General features: G+C 39.6%; 1 protein-coding gene across 1 annotated transcript in view; it reads right to left on the bottom strand.

Annotated features, from left to right (window-relative positions):
* The window catches only part of HS6ST3 (heparan sulfate 6-O-sulfotransferase 3), a 646,857-nt gene that overhangs the window by 275,521 nt on the left and 351,159 nt on the right, over positions 1-20,177 (bottom strand). The gene's annotated exons all lie outside the window — the stretch shown is intronic.

Raw genomic sequence — 20,177 nt, 5'->3', positions numbered from 1 at the left:
TAATATGCAAAGGAAGGCTCAGAGCTGAGTGTGAGGGGAAGGATGGGATGGAACTAATTTGCTCTACACAAGAAAATAGAATGAAATGTATTTCTGTACATGTGAAGGAAGGAGCAGAAGTGAGAAGAAGAGAGAAAAAAGACTGGCTGAGCTACACAGAGAAAGACATTTTAAGAACAGTATTATTTGATATGTTATGATATAAATGTACTCGTTCCCCCAAACGTTAACAAAATGTGCTCCAAACACATAAGAAGTATAGGAGTACGTGCGTGTGTGTGCGTGCATGTGTGATTTAAACAAGTTAACACCAGTGCCTGGCACTTGGGAAACTCAAAGAATGTTAGCTCTTATTATGATTCATATTAATATCATTTACCACTTAAAATGTTGCTTAAAGATAGCGACGCAAATGTTACAACACACATAAGCAGTGCTGTTAAAGGATGGGTTTTTTAGAAAACATGGAAAAATATTGGGAAAAAAATTTCACCAGGAGCTACAATGAGCTAGTTACTATAACTAAGAACAAAATTTAATTCTAAGTTTCTTAGCTGGTAGTCAAAAATAGAAACACATCTTTTTTGTTTATATCTTTTACTAATTTGGGAAAGAATATATATGTTTATATATTCAGAAAAAAATTCCTGGCACAAAATCTTGTGAGTTTATTGTGTGTCTTGATGAATTAAGAGCCACTGAGTAACATGAAGTGCTATTTACTCACTGTAGCTTGTTCTGTAAGTAGTCATTTTACAAAAAAAAAAAAAAAGCCCGGATAAAAGCTGATGGTATAATGTTAAATCATAACTTCAAAGGCAGTTCTTTGGGGACAAAAAGCTAATAGAAGCTAGAAATGCTATTTCCTTTACTTTGATAATATAAAGATATATCTTAGAGAACGTAAAGGAATGGTTTGGTTAACATGCCTACTGTAATATAATTTATAATTTACTATGTTCATGAATATTTCTGAGTATCACATACTTTGCTAATGTGCCTCCTCGGTAAATAAACCACATACCCCTCAAAGACCACACATACAGTATTAGAAGTACAGTGCCATTATACGTGTTTTCCTGAAATTTTTTTGTATATACTTTCCCCAAGAAGTAAAGGAAAAAATGCTTTTTAAGGATTCCAAAATTCTGGGGGGGAAGTGGTGTGACACATATTCACATGTGCCAAAAGTAAGACTGATATGGAAGCATTCAAAGTAACCAAGAATATTATTTTAATTACATGTGTGTTCTATTTGAAAAAGGAAAACTACCATACAGATGGTGAGATTATTCACGGTATAAAAGATGATGTGATGAACAAAACTTTTCATGGTCACATTCTTACTCACCAAATGCATTTTTCTGATCTTTATAAACAGACATTACTTGATGGAGATAGAGCTAGGGAACAAAGGAAGCTCAGCTTTGAAAACATAAGGAAGTATTGCCCATGGACATTCAATCAGACGTTACAGCAGAAGTCAACAGGGAATGATGAATCAGCTCACAGTCTAATTTTCAGGAACTCATCCTTCTTACTAAAAATGCCTTGATACACAAATACCAACACATGATCTAGTAACAACATAAGCGGCAAAATTGTTGTTTCTTACCTGTTACAGGAGAGAAGAAGCCAAGTTAACAGGGTCCATACACATCCAAAGAGAGGAAGCCGAAGGGGGAGAAAAAAAGATAAGAAGGATCATTTGGGGTAAAACTAAAGTGTAGGTAACAATAAAAATGAAACATTTTGCAAAGAAAACCGTTCTCCTCCTATTCAAAAAGCACCTGATTGCCTGGATTTGTTCAGTTCAATCATTTTTTTTTTTCTGCCAAGTAAACTGAAATAATTTGTCTGTAATGTGGCTGATCTCTTACACCAGACACTCTCAGGTGGCATCCAGCTGTGTCTACTCACAGTGAGAGATGTACAGAACCAGTATCATATTTATAACATAATTCTACAATACAGAAAACCCTAACAAAAACACTGAACATGACTTATGATATCAATGTGCACTCATTCAGTTGCAGAAAATCTGCAGTCGTGTTCAAAATCACAATGAAAAGGGATTCTGAGTCAAATGTGAATACGGTCATACATCAGAGACATTGCGTGCTAGGTTCCAGACCACAGCAATAAAACAAATATCACAATAAAGTGAGTCACAAATTTTTTAGTTTCCCAGTGCATATAAAAGCTATGTTTACACTGTATTGTAGTCTATTAAGCATGCAATAGCATTATGTCTAAAAAACAATGTACCTACCTTAATTTAAAAATACTTTATTGATAAAAAACACTTAACCATCATCTGAGACTTCAGTGAGTCATAACCTTTTTGTGATAGTACCATCAGACATCACTCATCACAAATCACCATAACAAATATAATAATAATGAAAAAGTTGGAAATATTGCGAGAATTACCAAAATGTGACACAGAGACACAAGGTGTGCAAATGCTGTTGGAAAATTTGATGTGAAAAGACTTGCTTGACGCCAGGTTGCCACAAACCTTCAGTTTGTAAAAAGCACTATTATCTGCAAAGCACAACAGAGCAAAGTGCAATAAAAGGAGGTATGCCTGTAGCTTGAATGTGACCCAGGATTTAATTATTTGCTCCACGTTTTAAAAATACTGATTGTACCTCTAAAATATTCTAGAAGCCAAGACTAGGAGCCATGACATCTAGACTCCAAACTCCCTTGCTCCTTAACGTCCAATATTCTACATGAACATGACATTCATATAATATAAATAGGAACAACTGGAGACCATCCATGAGTCCTAGATTTGACATCACCAAAAGGCTCCCCCAATATCTGCCCTGCCAAAAAGCATTAGTCCCTGTTAAAATTCGTTTTTTACTCTACAGGAATATCACATTTGGAAATGAAATTGAAGCATAGAGCATATTCTAAGATTATTTAATGGTCACCTATCAACCTCTTAGACAATGAGGTGCCACTCACAACCCCAAGTCAACATCATCTCAACATTGCTCTAGGAAACCTCAAGCATCCCTGTGCAATTTTATCTTTCAACATAGTTCTATTAGAATTTTCTATTTTTTTCCATTTTCTTAATTACTTTATGATATTTTGGGGGAGAATAGGAAAGTCCACATGTAAAAAGTCAGATCTTCCTTTAAGAACACCAAATGCAACTCCGGTGGATTTGAGATACTTCACAACAAACTGATCTTAATTAACAGGGTCCAACCTTATCCACCTTATCCCTATCCACCTTATATGGATCCTTTCCAAATAATGTCTCACTTTTTAAATTCCCAGTCATCCTGTCCCATTAACCAACTTTTGCCAGAATTTGCATTCCTTAAACTGGAAATTCTGTCTACTTGTGGAGTCTGATTCAGTGGCATCTTTGCAACTGAAAAATACTAGTCATCCCAGTTTACTGCCTTTATACTTGAGAATGTCATATATCAGATGAAGGCTGCTCTAATTCCAGGTTCCCAGTCACTGATATGAATCACTCTGTATATCTAAACGATCTATTTAAGGGCTCCTACTAAACAGAGAATTCACAAGGAAGTATCAATACATATACTTTGAAAAAGAATCTGAGAGCTATGAAGTATCTTAGACTATTTGAGCTAGGTCAAACAATTCCATACGTGTTCATAACACTAATGTTTATTCATTCATTCAAACCTCTCCCCCCATCCATTCATTTACTCAACAATTTAACGATCACCAATGTGTCCCAGGCACTAGGTGTTAGGTGCTAATGTATAAAAAGATATGAGACTAAAAAATCCTTCTCTCAGGGTGCTCATTTGTTGAGTGAGACAAACACCCTCAAAGATACAAAATAATATAATGTGATAAATGATATGATAGTGAGCCAAAGAACCATATACTCCAAATTTCTCAAAATGAATATATTTCCTAATTATGAGAGAATACTCTATCCTTCTTTCACTACGAACATCTTTTTTTTTAAATTAAAAATCTGATTGTGTCATAGTCCTTTTTAAAATGCTTTAGCCGATTCACATGACCTCCCATCGTTGGTCTATCTGTCATCTGATGCACTGGCTTTATCCACCCCTCTCACCTCATCCCAAACCACTGCCCCCTTGTTCCTCGAGCTCTAAACACGCTGTCCTGCTTTCAGTTCCTCAAAGATGACAGACTCTTTCCACCAATGGGCCTTTGCACCTGCTGTTCCCTCTTAGAGGACCACTCTCCTCACAAGCTCCAGCTTTCATCTGAGTAATTCCTACTCACCTTCACACCTTTAGGATCACTTCCCTGATGCCATCCCCTCAAAATCTGGTCATCGCCATGGTTAAATGCATTCATAAAACCATATCCCTTTCCTTCAGAACTCAGATCTCGGTTTGCTTTCATATTTTCATTAGTGTAATTAACTCTTTAATGACTAAGTTCTGTGAAATGGAGATTACATCTGCTTTTGCTTATTAATCTTATCTTCAGTGCCTAGTATCTGGCATGAAGTAACTGCTCAATAAACACTGCTTATTATCAAATCTGTTGATGGATTAAGACATTCTTTAGCCTATGGCATACTTAAAGTAATACTAGGGGAAACAAAAGAACATTTGTTGGGGACATTATAGAAGCCAGAAAAAAGTAATCAGTACTTAAGTAATGGCCATACCTACACATTTTTTTCTATTTAACAATTTTGCTTAGGCTCTCCTTTGAATATAATGATATCAACAACCAAAAGGAATATACACACGTGGATTAATCTCTCTGTTTAGCTTTATACTTTCCTATAGATTTCTATTTCACCTACATCCTTATATGTAATGTTTGATTGAACTTGAAATGGGGCAAGACAATTGCTGTACGGGATTGAAGGAAAGTCATTTTGAAAGCTGCTCAGGATATAGACAGCCTAAGCTGCCTCAGCCCAGGAAATGACCTTAATCAAGTCATTGGATTGTTACCAGCTTCTAACAGTACTGGCAAGGAGACCAAATAAAAAGTTAGTCCCCATAGGATAGACAGTGCTATATCCAAGCTGAGCTTTATGGAATATAAAAAAGCAGGAATGTGAATCCTACGATATTGAAAAATATTGTCATATGAGCAGAAAATACATTCTGTTTGGTTTCAAGGAGCCAGATTTGAAAGCTAATGATCTCAGTATCATAACCAGCCTCCCAATCAGTCTCTACTGGGAGGTATGGGAAAGAAAGCAGATTGACAGACCATCATAATGAGCCTACATTTGCCCCCGGAGAAAAAACCCTGAAGATCAGTGTTATAGGTAACTAGTAAATATTATCGCTGGTATAGAAATAGATCACTCTCTGGGTTATTATTAATAGGAATATTTATAAAGCATCCACAGAGTATGAGAAGCCCTGCGAATAATGTACTTGAGGAAAAGAAGGGAAAAAGAGAAAGGAGCATTTTGCTGAAACTTTCAGCAGTAGTAGGAGATTTTTCCCCATTTGTATTCTTTTATTTGGGGAGTTGATGAAGCACAGAGGGTGAAGATCTAAGAGCGAGGAAGTAAGCTTGTTGGGAAGAGGACAGAGGTGAGTAGGACACAGAGAGAACAAAGAAAGGAAGAAAGAAACAAAGGTGAGCAGGGTGAGAGCACGGCCAGAGAAAGAGAATTTTGAAAAATAATTAGTTTCCCTTCAGAGCTTGTCACATAGTGCTTTCCAGTTTCCAAAGCACTTCACGCACACGACTTTACCCTGCCTCACGTCAAGCCTGTGAGACAGGCCCGGCAGGGATCACCACCCTGGTTCTTCTTTTTTTAGTTGATTACCCAAGGCTCAGAGAGGATGCAAGTTACCCAAAGTCCCAGGGCCAGTGAGGAGAGGAGTGGGATGGATCTGCTTGGTGTTTCTGATAGCAGAACGCATCTGGGGAGGGAAAAAAGAAACTCCACATTCTGAGGTTGGTAAAGCGTGAGCCTGGGTGACTCCTGGTATTACACCAGTCTGGGAGTTAAGCAGAGATGCTTCTGGAAAAGGAGAAACCCTTTAAATCTTGTTTTTCTACTCTTAACTCATTCTACAAACGTTTGCTCCAAACCTACTCTGGAAAAAAGTGGGTCCTGAATCTTCCCTAAAAGGAATACACCACTTCCTTCTCTGCTTACGCAAGAGGAGAAGCAAGAAGCACAGCTCTTGTTATGATTGCTTTCTGTAATCAACAGACACATTTACATTCTCCCTTTACATCCTAAGCTTTTCTCAACAGCCTTGACAAGAATTCTAGATCATGTGCTCTTAGATTTCAGAAAGTTCATCTGACTTTGACTTAATTGGTATCTAAGCATAGGACAGAAATGTGCATGATATACTTGGTTGACTCAGATCCTGAAATTTCTTATGTAAAGAAAATAAAGAAATTCCAAGTCCTGCTAAAACCCTGAATTCCATATTCTAAAATAGAAAATAAGGGTTTTTAGGTGGAGAAGATATTGTTGTGATTAATCAGTCTCATTTATGGTTTGGAATGAATCTAAACAAAAGGCGTCTAATTCAGTTAGTTTCTCTTCAGCATGATGCCCTTTTCAAGTGCATGTAAACACTTCACAAGCACTGGACACTGTGGGCTCCAGAGTACACTGTGGCCACACTCAGATGAATCCACAATCTGGGGCAGTTAACACAAAGACTGAAGATTGATGATGATCCAATACTGCACTAAACTTCCCCATAAAACATTTTTAAAGGGAGACGTACACCATGATGGCAGCGGGTGGGCAGGAGTGGAGTTCGGCGTAGCGAGGTGGAGAGGGCAAGCTCCAGAAGCCTCAAGGACCCAGTAATGGGCCCTCAAATAAACACTGATTGCCTTTAAAACAAAGCAGCCAAATTTGTGAAAGCCGTCGAGATCCATACCCTGGCTCACTGAGCATGTAAGACAATTACCTGCGAAAGTTGCCTCGACCTACAAGGGACTCTGTATGAAAGAGAGATCAGCTTTTGTTATGCTGAGGAGAGTTGGGTGCTGCTTTTTATAGCAATGTAACTTAGTTTAACCTGACTAATTCAGTCCACTTGTCCATATTATTAATCACCAAGTTCTCTTTATTCCATCTCATCAATATTTCTCAAATCCATCTAATTCTAACCATTGTCACTAACTTAAATCAGGTTATCATTCCCTCTTGGCTGTATTAATGGAACAGGTCTCCCTGCCTGTGGTCTTGATCCATTCTAATCCATTTCCTGCACAGCCAGAGTCATCATTCTAAAGTGCCAGAGCTTTTGTTTCTCTCCCTAAAACCATTCAATGGTTGCCCATTGCTCCCAGGATAAAATAAGAGTTCCTTCAAAGCCCTCCATAATCGGACCTCTGTTTACTTCTCCAGTCTCGTCTCTTGACATTTCTCTCTCTCTGGTTCAGTCCCATAACTGTCTGATCTCCTTGGAACTACCGAGGTATAGACTCATTGTTTCTTCTTCCTAGCACACTCTTGTCCACCCTGCCAACTTTCTCTAGTTAATCCCTTAGAAACCCGTTCAGATAAAACCTCCTTTCTTGAGGTCTTAAGGCTGGATTGAGTGTTCCGGAGTCAACCTCTGCTCACCCCGTTAGTGGTCACTTCTTCAGGGTATATAATTGCCTGTCTCCTTGACACTCCTCTGCTAGAGTGAGAGCTCCTTGACACAGGGACTGTTTTCTAGTCATCACTGCATCCTCAGGGCTTAGCACACAATAGACCTTTAACAAGTATTTTCAAATGAAAAATGAATGAATGAAGGCTTAAATCTAAGATGCCTCTCTCCCAGCTTCCCTTCCCAGTTATCTCAGGCATAGAACAAAAGCAAAGAGAAGGGACTTCAAGTCTGATCGATCTGGCTTCAGATTCTTCCTCTACCCCTTGGAAACTATGTGAACCCAGGCAAATAACTTAATCTTTCTTGGCCCGCAAATCTCCATTTGGGAAATGGGAGTAATCACATCTCCAATACAGAGTTGTAAAAATCAGAGTCGTGAACATAAAACAGTCACAGAGGGAGAGGCACAAAGCAAATGCTAAATATAAAGGGTAGGTATAATATTATTCTTGTTATTATTATTATTGATCACATAAAAACTAGTCCAATGCCAGCGATGGAAAGGCACTTACTTGGACTGCACAGATACACTTCTCTTTCTATGATTCCAGACACTACACCACAAACGTACCCTATCCTAGTGAACCACATCTGGCGACATTCACAAGATCTAATGTCACCACAGGTAGTAAACAATCTCAAGGAATGATTCATGTCTTAGTTCTCTCTCTCCTTGGGCAACCCATCCATCAGATCTATCTAGGGACCCTGAGTAGCTGTGGAAGGAAATTAACCTAATTATCTGTGTTCTTGGAGTGTTAAGATTCCAGCAAAGATGAAGACAGACTCTTCTTTTCATGTCCATGTCAGATTTATTCCTTAAATTTAAGAGTTCTCACTAGCTATGACAAAGTACCACTCGTTCCTTTCAACAAAAGGATAGTTACCTGTTGTGTTCAGATGGTGATTGTTTTCTTCAAGTAAAAATCTACCAGCTGCCAAGGCCACTGTGCATCTCAGCACGTGAGGGCATGTTCTTCTAAAGCAGTTTGAATATGAGGGCTGAGAGACCAGAATGGGGTTTCTTTGTTTGTTTTATTTCATGGTTCTTCCTTCCTTTTTTGGATGAGGATTTTTAGATGAGGTTAAGCTAATTATCATTAAGTTCCATTTCAACTTCTGGATTCCTCATTTTGGAATATGACCACAGATGTCTTTGTGCCTTACCAGGTTTACCAAGGGACAAAGTTAGAATGATTTCATCAGATTATTTTTCCCGTGACTATGGTTGGATGAGTGAAGTCCCTAATTAACTAGTGCATACCATTAGCAAAACAAATTCAGGAGGGTTTTTTTTTTTTTCATTCTGCATAATACTGGTTGATGGGTAATGCCACTATTTTCTTAGGGCTATATGCTAGCCAAATCGCTTCTGCTGACATGTGCCTTAACAGACTGCTGATGGTCAAGGAGCAGGCAGAGGTTTCCAGGGAAATAAAAGAAAACTTGTGAAAACTCGCTTGAAGAACACATTACACATTTATTATCAGGCAACTAAACTTTTGTATTAGGTTTGTATTTGTGCCCAAGGCCTTAAGGAAAACGTGGAACCCATTTTAATAACTGCTATCAACCTCCTGTCATCCCTGGGGTGTGTGCACAGAGCTACATGAGCACAGACTGTCCTGTGAAGAGGCATTGCTTAGACCAGGGAGAAGGCTTTTAAGTCACTGCCCACCTTCTTGGTCCAAAAGCAAAAAAGTATAAGACTGAAGAGTAATGATAGCTCAGAGAATTAAACACATTCGAAACCCAAGAATGTTCATGACACTTTGGTACTAGATATCGGAGCAAAAGTTTCCGAATGCAAAATATAAATTAAAGGTCCTATATAGACCTTAAAGGTCTATATAGGAACAAAATAAATAGCCTCACTGGTGAGAAGACAGAGTTGAATTTTAGCTTTGAACCTTGCCTTTCCCTACTTGGGAAAATTCCAATAAGTGTCGACTGCCTCCCTAGAAGGTAATGTGTTTCAATAGCCAATCAATAGACAAAACGTATAGGATTTTGACTTCTTATCCAACCTTTGCATTTAGCTTCTATTTGATATTATGCAATGTTAAAAAATATCCTGTGCCTCAGCTTCTCATCTGAGAGTTAAAAATATGAAGAGCAATTCAATGATTATTTGAAAGAAATAACTAAAACAAATTCTAGCCAGGGACAATAACTGTACGTACTAAAATTTTCTTTTCATCCTTTTTGTATTAATTTGAACAAGTCTCCCTTGGGCAAATACTCCAAAGAGATCATGATTTCTGGGTTTCTGATTTCTCTTCATTATGGGCAAATGATTCTTCTACGTAATGTGGTGCCCAAAAACATGCCAAGAACTCCAAATGATTAACTTAATATATTAAACTTACATTACTGTAGACCAAATGCTTTTTTTTTTTTTTAGCATTCTCACAAAAACATCAGTGCAGTAACTTTGTGTTAAACCAAAGATACCTTCTAAGTCCTATAACTCGCCCCACTACTCACTTCCCTGGGCCCTATATTTGTTCTTCATCAATAGGAGCTGTTACCAGTCCTTTTTTTTTTTTTTTCTTTTAAATGTTTCCTATCCATTTCAACACAATCCCTCCGGTCTCTAAGCTAATCTACTCAACCCTAGTACCATGGCCCTTCATGCGTCCCTTGTATCAGACACTCTCTAATAAGAAGGGCAGGCATCGTCTTCCCCAAGCCTCAGCTTCAACTCACTGTGCTGCGCACCAAACTTAACACGTTGCCATCACCAACAAACCCCTGTGATCCAAGGAACTGTCAGTCTTAGTACCATGCTGGATGGAGGGCGGTAACATTAAGACATGTCCAACAGGGGAAAAAAATTGAAGGAGGTGGGTATATAAAATGAAGAGGATTCATTGACTAGCAAAAATCAGTGAAGCAAAAATGGACCATTTTCCTCACTGATTTTCACTGTTCATTGTGTGCTGACAGCCATCTCTGCAACTTTGCACCCCTCTTGCACCCCTCATAGCTCCTGGGGAGGCCATGCAAGGACACAGGAACACTCACAACACTTGGCCAGGCCCTTCCCATTCCACCGAGTTATAACAACATACCGGAAAGAAATTCACACTGAGAAACTACAGTTTCTCATGCACGAGTAAACTGCAGCCAACACGTTTGTGAGCAATGCTGTTCTCACTGGATTCTGATGAAGTCACAGCAGGGCCTTCGCTCAGTGGCCTCTTGACTTTGTCTGGCCATGTTCTCAGTTATGCTCTCCTGTGAGAATAAAGACCTACCCTCTTCCGGACTCAGCCTCCTAATGTGCTAGAGAAATCGCATTTTACAAAAAGTGCCATCCATCATCTGTGAAAGCCAGGCAGTTTAAGTCCCTGCCAAGAGCAGGGGCAGATATTCTGAGTAATTGGACGCTGCCTCTGTAATCTAACTGCCGCCAGCAGCTGGAGACCAGAGGTGAGGTGAGGAGAAACCTTCCCCCCCGGAAGAGGCTGTGAGCAAGGCCAGACACTTCAGATGCCACCTCGGAAGCATTCAGGTGTGCGTCAAACTCCCTACCTATTTTTAAACAGCACATGCATTCTAAAACAAGTCAGCACGTACTTTTTTGAGGAGTATTTACCATGAGTTGTCACACAGTCACTTAGGCTCTAGAGAAGCTCAGATACAGATAAACTCCTTTTGATACATGCCTAGAATACGGGGGAACTCAGCCCTGGCTATATTCCTCACCCTTTGTTTTTCCAATAAGAAAATGACCTAAGAACAACTAAGTCCCCATTTCCTTATTAGCATTCCACCAGGGGTACCCAAGACCGTGCACTTAACTACATATCAGTCAAACTGGTATCAAGTAAACTCGCCCACGCTCACGCAGACATCGCTAGGCAAGGTAGGACAAAATACTCACAGGAAAGTGAGAAGGGCACAAACTTGGCTTTGGGAAGAGACTTACGGTCTAAGCATGTGCTTATAGTACTAAATATCTAGATGCTCTCCATGGAAGAACAGTGCCTGCAAAATTGAGCTAACTATGCTGTATTGTTAAGGTCCAGCATCTCTCAATTATAAAAATAAGAGATTCCTAACATAAGCTCACGGGATGAACCCAGTGAATGAGCGGAGCCCCAAGTAACCGGCCGCCACCTTCCCTTCCTTCTGTCTTTCCCCTCCGCCCTCTCCCTTCCACCTTCTGGCCTTTTCATTCTTCTCTTTCCCTTTCACAGCTTTGACTGAATGCCTGTAAGAGTGAGGCACTGTGCTAGTCCCTAGGGACACAAGTTGATTACGGTGTTACCATAGTCCCTGAGGAACTTTCAGTTCTGCCTAGAGGAACAGAGGGTTACAGCAAAGTTATGGCACGGGGGTGGGGTGGGGGGTAAGGACAATGAGAGACGGTAACACCGGATGATAAGCACAGAGAAGGGACCTCAATGCCAACTTAAGGCCATCATGGGTGGCTTCTAGGAGGAAGCCTTTCCTTGACCTTAGCTTTAAAGTTTAAGTAGGAGTTAGCTGATAAAGAAGGGGAGGAAAGTCTGAAAGAACAGCCTATGAGAAGGTATGAAATACGCCAGGTTCAATGGCAATGCTAATTGGCTTGAGCCACACTGTACATATACGAGGACAAATGAGAGAGAAATGAGGTTCGCGACATCAACCAGAGGCAGTTATAGGCCTAGCAATCTAGCATACTGAGCTAAGGAATTGGAGTTTTCCCTTAAAAACTGAAAATCCATTGAAATCGTTCAGGCAATTTAAGACTACGGTAGCTGATTGCCTTGTCTCTGGCTTTAAACAATAGGACAGTTGGCACATCTGAGCCCAGGCCTGCAGAAGCATCCCTTACTCCTACTCGGGATCCCTCCCAGGAGGAGCAAACCCCATGTAGCCTGCGTCCCTTCAGCCCAGGTCCTGAAACGAGCAGACCCAAACGCGTTCAGCCAAAATCAGCCAGACCTCTCAGCTCCTACAGATCCCCGAGCAAAAAAAAACCTAACGCCTGTGGTGGTAAGCCCTAGAGAGTTGGGTCATTGCTCATCACCCTCCATTATTGTAGCAATAACTAACTCATATAAGTACTGACTCCCATTCTTCCCACTTTTTTAACCAAAATAAGAAGGTGATGGTCAACTCAGACTCCAGAAGGAACTCATTTTAGATAAAAATAGCTCTTTTGGATAAGGACAATATATGCCATCGTGGGAATAAGAGGAGTGTAAAGGAAGGTTGTAGCTCTGCTGGGTAAAATCACTTTCTTGTCAGTGAGAAATATTAGTGTTTTGAGAGTTTAGATTGCTTAAGGAAATGAAAGAAGACTGGGAGACAGATGTTCAATCATTCACCCGATTTTTTTTTTTTTTTAAGATTGATTGATTGATTGATTGATTGCTATGTTGGGTCTTCGTTTCTGTGCGAGGGCTTTCTCTAGTTGCGGTGAGCAGGGGCCACTCTTCATCGCGGTGCGCGGGCCTCTCACTGTCGTGGCCTCTCTTGTTGCGGAGCACAGGCTCCAGACGCGCAGGCTCAGCAATTGTGGCTCATGGGCCTAGTCGCTCCGCGGCATGTGGGATCTTCCCAGACCAGGGCTCGAACCCGTGTCCCCTGCATTAGCAGGCAGATTCTCAACCACTGTGCCACCAGGGAAGCCCCCACCCGATTTTTAAGTGAGAGCTGAAATGGGCACATTGGAGTGCCGGCCCAGCTCGTGTGAGCAGCCCACACACCCTCAGGGGGTTTCTTCCACTCATTCCCACTTCCCTGGCACAGAGGACAGGAGCTGAGGACGTGTAAACTCAGAGGAACGAAAGGGAAGCCGATAAGCAGAAAAAAAAAATGGGACCAAAACAGAGAAAGAAGCAGAAGCTCATAGTTACTTGGCCCCAGAGGGCAGGGTACATCCAAGATAAATTGTCTTGGTTCCTACAGTTGTCTCTTCCTGTTCTCAGTCCCCACAAGGCCTGGTGGCACTTCCTGCTTTTTGACCCAAGATGTAACCCCGAATTACAGTAATAAATCCTCCGTTTGCTTAAGCTCAAGAAAAGATGTGCTACTGAAATCAAAAGAAATTTGAGGAAAATAGGTAGCTGTTATGTGTCATACATGTGCTAGGCGCGGGGGGTACAAAGGAGGCAGGACAGATAAATGAACAGACTTTTTTGAACAGTTCCTAAGTTATGATGGAAATGCAGATGCTACGGAAGTACTTTCCCAGACTCGGAAGAGTCCAGCGAGTCATCTTGGAGGAACTGGTACTTAAGCTGAATATGAGTTGGATAGTTTACCAGAGAGGGTGTAATCAACAAGATCAAATGCCATCTAGGTGGCCAGGAGAAGTCTGAGAAATGGCCTCTCAGTTGAGCAATAAAGGTCATTGGCTAATATTGAGAGAAATTTTGCGAGGTGGTCAGGACAACAGCCAGACTGCAGTGAACTGAAGAGATGAGAAAGTAGAAACAAGGGAAGACAACTCCACACACCACTTTCAAGAACCATGGCAGTGGAAGAGGCAGGGTGTTAGGTGGAGCGGTAAGCAGGATGGATTGAGAAGTTGTTTGTTGTTGTTTGTTGTTGTCTAAGCCGGAAAGGCTTCACACCCCAGATGTGAGTAATAGGTGTCACAGGCTGCATCTCTAGAAGAGGAAATTTTCTGTGGGAAACAATGTGCACAAGGAACAATACAATGAAATTGGGAAACGATGTGTCAAGAAGATAAAGACAGTCCACTCAGAATGTGTGAGTTTAGTCAAACTAAACTCTTCTTACTATAAACCAACTGCTTGGGAGGAAATTATTTGGGGAAAAAAAATGCATTGCCATCCTCAAATGGAATGTCTGAAAACTAATTACTGTTCCTAACTTATTCATCCCCAATGCCTCACCAACATGATCCTTCTGTAATAGACTCATATTTCAAAGTGTGGAATGAAAAAAATGTGCCAACTAGCAATGACACAGAGACAATACCCTCAGGTATAACAGCAATTGGAAAAGTGAATATGGGGAGATTTTTAACACTACTAAATTTACAGGGTTGGTTTCCTTTTTACAACTCTCACTCCTCAAGGGTACTAAATGGGTACCAAACAAATAATTGAAATTTTATTGCGCTGACTTTTGAAGAATCTTCTATACGTATATAGCATATTTGATAAAGACTTCCCTTGTGAAAATTAATTGTATTTTTAAATACAGAAAAATATTAGCATAGAAAGAGGACCACCTGTTGTGAATGGAGCACAGCACAGAAATAGTGTTGCAGCAACCGTATTTCTTAGAACCTTAACTGGGATGCTTTTAAGTCACTGCCATACCTCCGCCACTACCAGAATCACTACCATTACTATCAACACCACCATCACCATCACCACCATCACTAACACCATCACCACCACCACCACCACTACAATCCCATCACCACCTTCATTGCTGCCACCAGCCATCTCAACGACCATTCCTACCACCACTTCTATCACCCTCACCACCATCACCTCTATCAACATCATCACCACCAGCTAGTTTCCCAGTATAATTTCTGAACCATGGGTTGCTATTTGCATCAGTGATTTTAGATATGGCTCATCCAGTTGCAACAAAGTTCTGTGCCCCTTTTTCTCCCGAAGCTCCTTTCCTTCTCTATTTATATAATAAATAAAATAATTACACAAATGCAAGCCAGTGGCCGGGGCAGAAGTGGGGAATGAAGCCTCAGGATGAGAGGAGGAGAAGCAAGATACCCAGTAACGAGGCTGAAACAATGACTTGGCTCTCAACACACGCTGATGGATTTGGGTTAGGAACTTACAGAAATAGCATGTGCAGCCAGGGCTTTATTTTAAATGTCCCAGCATTGATCAGAAAAAAAAGGGGATTCAACTAAGCCAATGATGGAGAAAACTAATTTCATGGTAAAATAATTCTAGAATGTATTTAAGGTGCACTGGCAAGACCATTTTCAAAGAAATCTGCATTACAAAACATGCATGGGAATTGAAGACTCCATTCAGACAACCTCCAGCTGCTAAAGAAAAACGGTTATTCTTTAGCTCTTTCCCACTGTTTCCTGTAAACAATTTTATGAGGGAGAAAAAGCTTCCTTACCACATCTGCCCTTGTCAAAAGAAAGGCACAGCATGGTGTAAATATTTTGTTCTGTTTCTTCCATTAGCAAATATTTCTTTTCTCTAGTGAAAGACATGAATAAACAAGAAGAAAACAGTGGTGCTGAAATTATTTACTAGCTTCCTTGAAGGAGATCAATATGGAAAAGTGATCAAAAATGGACTTTTTTAGATCTTGCCAAAGAGAGGAACTCAGTGAAGGCACCTCTTCCTGCAAACTGTCGTATTTTACATTTAATGCCCAAAGATCCAAGATAAATATTTTACCTCTTAAAAACATCTAAAATTCTAAATTATCACTTCATAGCCACCATAAACAGGGCTCTACAGTACATACACAGTAGATTTTTCTTTTTAAGATGATAGCACCTTGACCCAGCATGTGTGTGTTGGGTAGACTTAAACTTTCAGTGGGAACTATCACTCAAAGCAGCTTTGAGTTAGCATGTCTTTTACTTTCAGTTTTCCTATTTTCCTTTCAGAAAAAAGAGATGTGATTGACCACATAATGATGGGTGTGTGTGTGTGTGTGTGTGTGTGTGTGTGACCTGTTAAAATTCAAATGATCACACAAAATCATTCAATTAAATGACCACAGAACCAAATAAATGTTGCATCAGTTCAATTTCTGTGTTCTTACTCACACCTTTTTTCAGTTTAAAGACATCCAATTTCTTCCTTTCCATACTTTCTCATAATCTGTGAGAACTGCCCCTTCAAGATGCCTAGCATATCATTCCGTGCATTGTTTGTACATTTGTTTCTAAGTCTGATTGGTCATTCTCTTAAACTTAAGGCATGAAGTTTTCATTTAGAATTGTGTGCAGCAATTTCTGACATTTTGAAGTGCACATAGTTGCTGGGAAAAGTCAATATTAAGAGATGTTTAAAGAAAACAGAAGTTTTAATCATTAGGAAGACACAGACCTTGGATGTCAACATAAAGAAACACAGGACTGAATAACACTGAATACACCACTCCAGGAATGGGTCTTTAGTGAAGTCAGTTCCAAATTCCTAGGTTTCAGTTGGAATCCTGACACTGACTAGTACTATTCTCAGTCCACACCTAGTCCTTGTACCAAGCTTGTTCTTTGCTTTATTTTGCAGTGAACTTGAACATCATGTGTGTAGTGGGTACAGACAGTGGGTCTACAGTCAGGCTACCTGGTTTTTAAATTTTGACTACCCTTCAGTAGTACTATAATTTAGGGCCCATGATTTGACTTCCTTGTCTCAGTTTCCTCATCTGCAAAATGGTACCAAATTGCAACCAGGCGATACAGCTGTTTGAAGACTAGATGACTTAATATATAAAGACTGCTTATATAGGAAATGCTAAATTAATTCTGTGGTTGTTATTCTCATCATTTATTATAACAATTATTATTATTATTTTAAATAAATATTGTATATATTTGAGGTGAACAACAGGATGTTTTGATAAATATATACATAGTGAAATGATTAGTAGAGTCAAACTAACCTTGGCTATTATGAAGGATGCTATAATGGTACCAGAAGCTCAGGCACCAAAAGTAAAAATAAACCAAAAGAACTACATTGAACTAAAAAGCTCCTGCACAACAAAGGAAACAATCAACAACATGAAAAGGCAATGTATGAATTGGGAGAAAATATCTGATAAAACCTAATATCTGATAAAAAGGTTAATTCAAAATATATTTCCAAAATATACAAGGAACTCGTATAACTCAATAGCGCAAAAAAAACAAAAAACAAAAACTCAGTTAAAGAATGGGCAAAAGTCCTGATTAAACATTTTTCCGAAGAAGACATACAAATGGCCTACGTGCAAAGGTGTGCAACATCAGGGAAAAATACAAATCAAATCATCAGGGAAATACAAATCATCAGGGAAATACAAATCAAATCATCAGGGAAATACAAATCATCAGGGAAATACAAATCAAAACCACAGTCAGATACCACCTCACACCTCTTAAAATGGCTATTATCAGAAAGATAACAGGTGACACATGCTGGCCCTGGCAAAGATGTGAAGAAAAGGGAACCATAGTACGCTGTTTGTGGGAATGTAGATCGGTGCAGCCACTATGGAAAACAGTATGGAGGTTCCTCAAAAAATTAAAATTAGAACTACCAAATGACCCAGCAATCCCACTTCTGGGTATATACCTAAAGGAAATGAAATCAGTACCTCAAAGAGGTATCTGTGCTCCCAAGTTCATTGCAGCGTTTTTCACATTAATTACTATTATTAGCATGGCTGCCCATCCCTTTAGATCACAGATCCCTTGAGGAAAAGGAGCAGGCCCTATGTATTCGTATAGTTTGAACACTGCCTTGTATGAGGTAGGCGCTCCATAACCTGTCCAGTCTCTGGTTTTTGCTAGAAACTCTACTGAGGTAAAGAGAAAAAATGACCAGGGGCGCGATTATAAAAGAATAATGAGAATTCCAGAAATGTCCCATTTTGCAACATGATCTCGCTTCTCTTTTCCCATGAGACTAATTAAAGGAAAATGGGACTAAGGAGAGATTTAAGCAGAGGATGGTGCCAACTGCTAATATGGCATTCCTGCAAGAAGTCCTGCAGTCCTTTTCCCTCACATCGTATCAAATGGCCACGTTTTGAGAAAGACCTTTCCATTTAAAGACGCAGACATAGAGAACAGACTTGAGAACACAGCAGGGGAAGGGGAAGCTGGGATGAAGTGACAGAGTAGCATTGACATATGTACACGACCAAATGTAAAACAGATAGCTAGTGGGAAGCAGCCGCATAGCACAGGGAGATCAGCTCAGTGCTCTGTAACGACCTAGAGGGGTGGGATAGGGAGGGTGGGAGGGAGCCTCAAGAGGGAGGGGATAAGGGGATATATGTATACTTACAGCTGATTCACTTTGTTGTACAACAGAAACCAATACAACATTGTGAAGCAAGTATACTCCAATAAAGATATAAAAAAAAGCAAATAGAACAACACAAGGAGAGTTGAAAGTACAATCACATTTTGAAACTTACCATAAATAGCAAGGATGAGATCCATATGTGAGATACATTGAACTCCAGCAAACATAGTGGACTCAGAGTTAGAAGACAAGTTGGTAAGTACAACCACTAATGTGCAAACAACCCCTTAGACAGACCACTTGATGTCTACCTAACCAAAATGAAAAGCATGATGTCAAGTTGAGGGAGAAAAAGCAAAAAGCCCAGAAAACAATCTCACTCCCAGTTGGATAAGCTTGTCTTCCATTTAATTTGCAAATGGGAGTAAGAAAGAAGAAACTGAAAATATACATGTAAAGGTGAAATAATTGAAGCAAAGGAAACGAGCTTCAAGTGATACTGCATATTTTTTCTAACCTTTTTCCCTAACATGTCTTGCTAAGAAGTATAGAAAAATCAAATTCTACTCAGGGGCACCACCCTTTTCTTCTATGACCAGGAAGTTTTCATACGTGATGCATGTGGCCCCTCTCATCAAATAATTTTTTTCCAGTTTAAAAAATGATAACATGATATGTGTCATTTCTTTTTCTTTTCTTTTTTTAAAAGTTTTTTTTCATGTGGACTGTTTTTAAAGTCTTTATTGAATTTGTTACAATATTGCTTCTGTTTTATGTTTTGGTTTTTTGGCCAGGAGCCATGTGGGATCTTAGCTCCCCGACCAGGGATTGAACCCACACTCCCTGCACTGGAAGGTGACGTCATAACCACTGGACCGCCAAGGAAGTCCCAGTGTCATTTCTTTTGATTATCATTTTCACTTGAAAATTTTAAGAAACAGAAACACTCAAAGAAAAAATTCAAAATTACCTGTAATTCTATAGCTCAGAGCGGAGTATTGTTAATATTTTGGTTTATTGTTTCATTTAAACATTTTTATTATTGCAAAATTGACCACGATATATGGATCATAATATAGAGAGAACATATGAAGATTTTAAAAAATTGTAACAGAGTAAGCACCTGTGTAAGCACCACCCAGATTCAAAAGTAGCAAGTTGTACCATGCTTTAGAAATCCCTTGCTGCTCCAATCCCAGTCACCGCCCCCCATGCTTCCTCATCACCCCATCCTCTCTCCCTGCGTCTACCATTTGTTTTACCACCTGTGGGTTGCATCCCTAAATAAAGTATTAAAAGTTTTGTCTGGTAAGGATAAATTGTACAGCACAGGGAATTATAGCCATCATCATGTAGTAACATTTAATGGAGTATAATCTGTAAAAATACTGAATCACTATGCTCTGTATACCTGAAACTAATATAATATTGTAAATCAACTATACTTTAATAAAAAAATAAATGTGTTGTTTGTTAACTTGACAGAAATGAAATTATACACTACGCATTATCAGAGGCTTGCTTCTTTTCATTCATCATTACGTCTGTGCAAAACTCGTCCATATTCAGTTATTTTTATTGCTGTGTAGTATCCCACTGAATGTGTAAGCCCCCATGTAGATTTCGATTCTTAATACTGATGGCCATT

Source organism: Balaenoptera musculus, chromosome 18, assembly GCF_009873245.2.
Source record: "Balaenoptera musculus isolate JJ_BM4_2016_0621 chromosome 18, mBalMus1.pri.v3, whole genome shotgun sequence".
Taxonomy (NCBI): Eukaryota; Metazoa; Chordata; class Mammalia; order Artiodactyla; family Balaenopteridae; genus Balaenoptera; species Balaenoptera musculus.
Note: the sequence above shows the minus strand (reverse complement) of the source record. Positions and strands in the feature narration are given on the sequence as shown.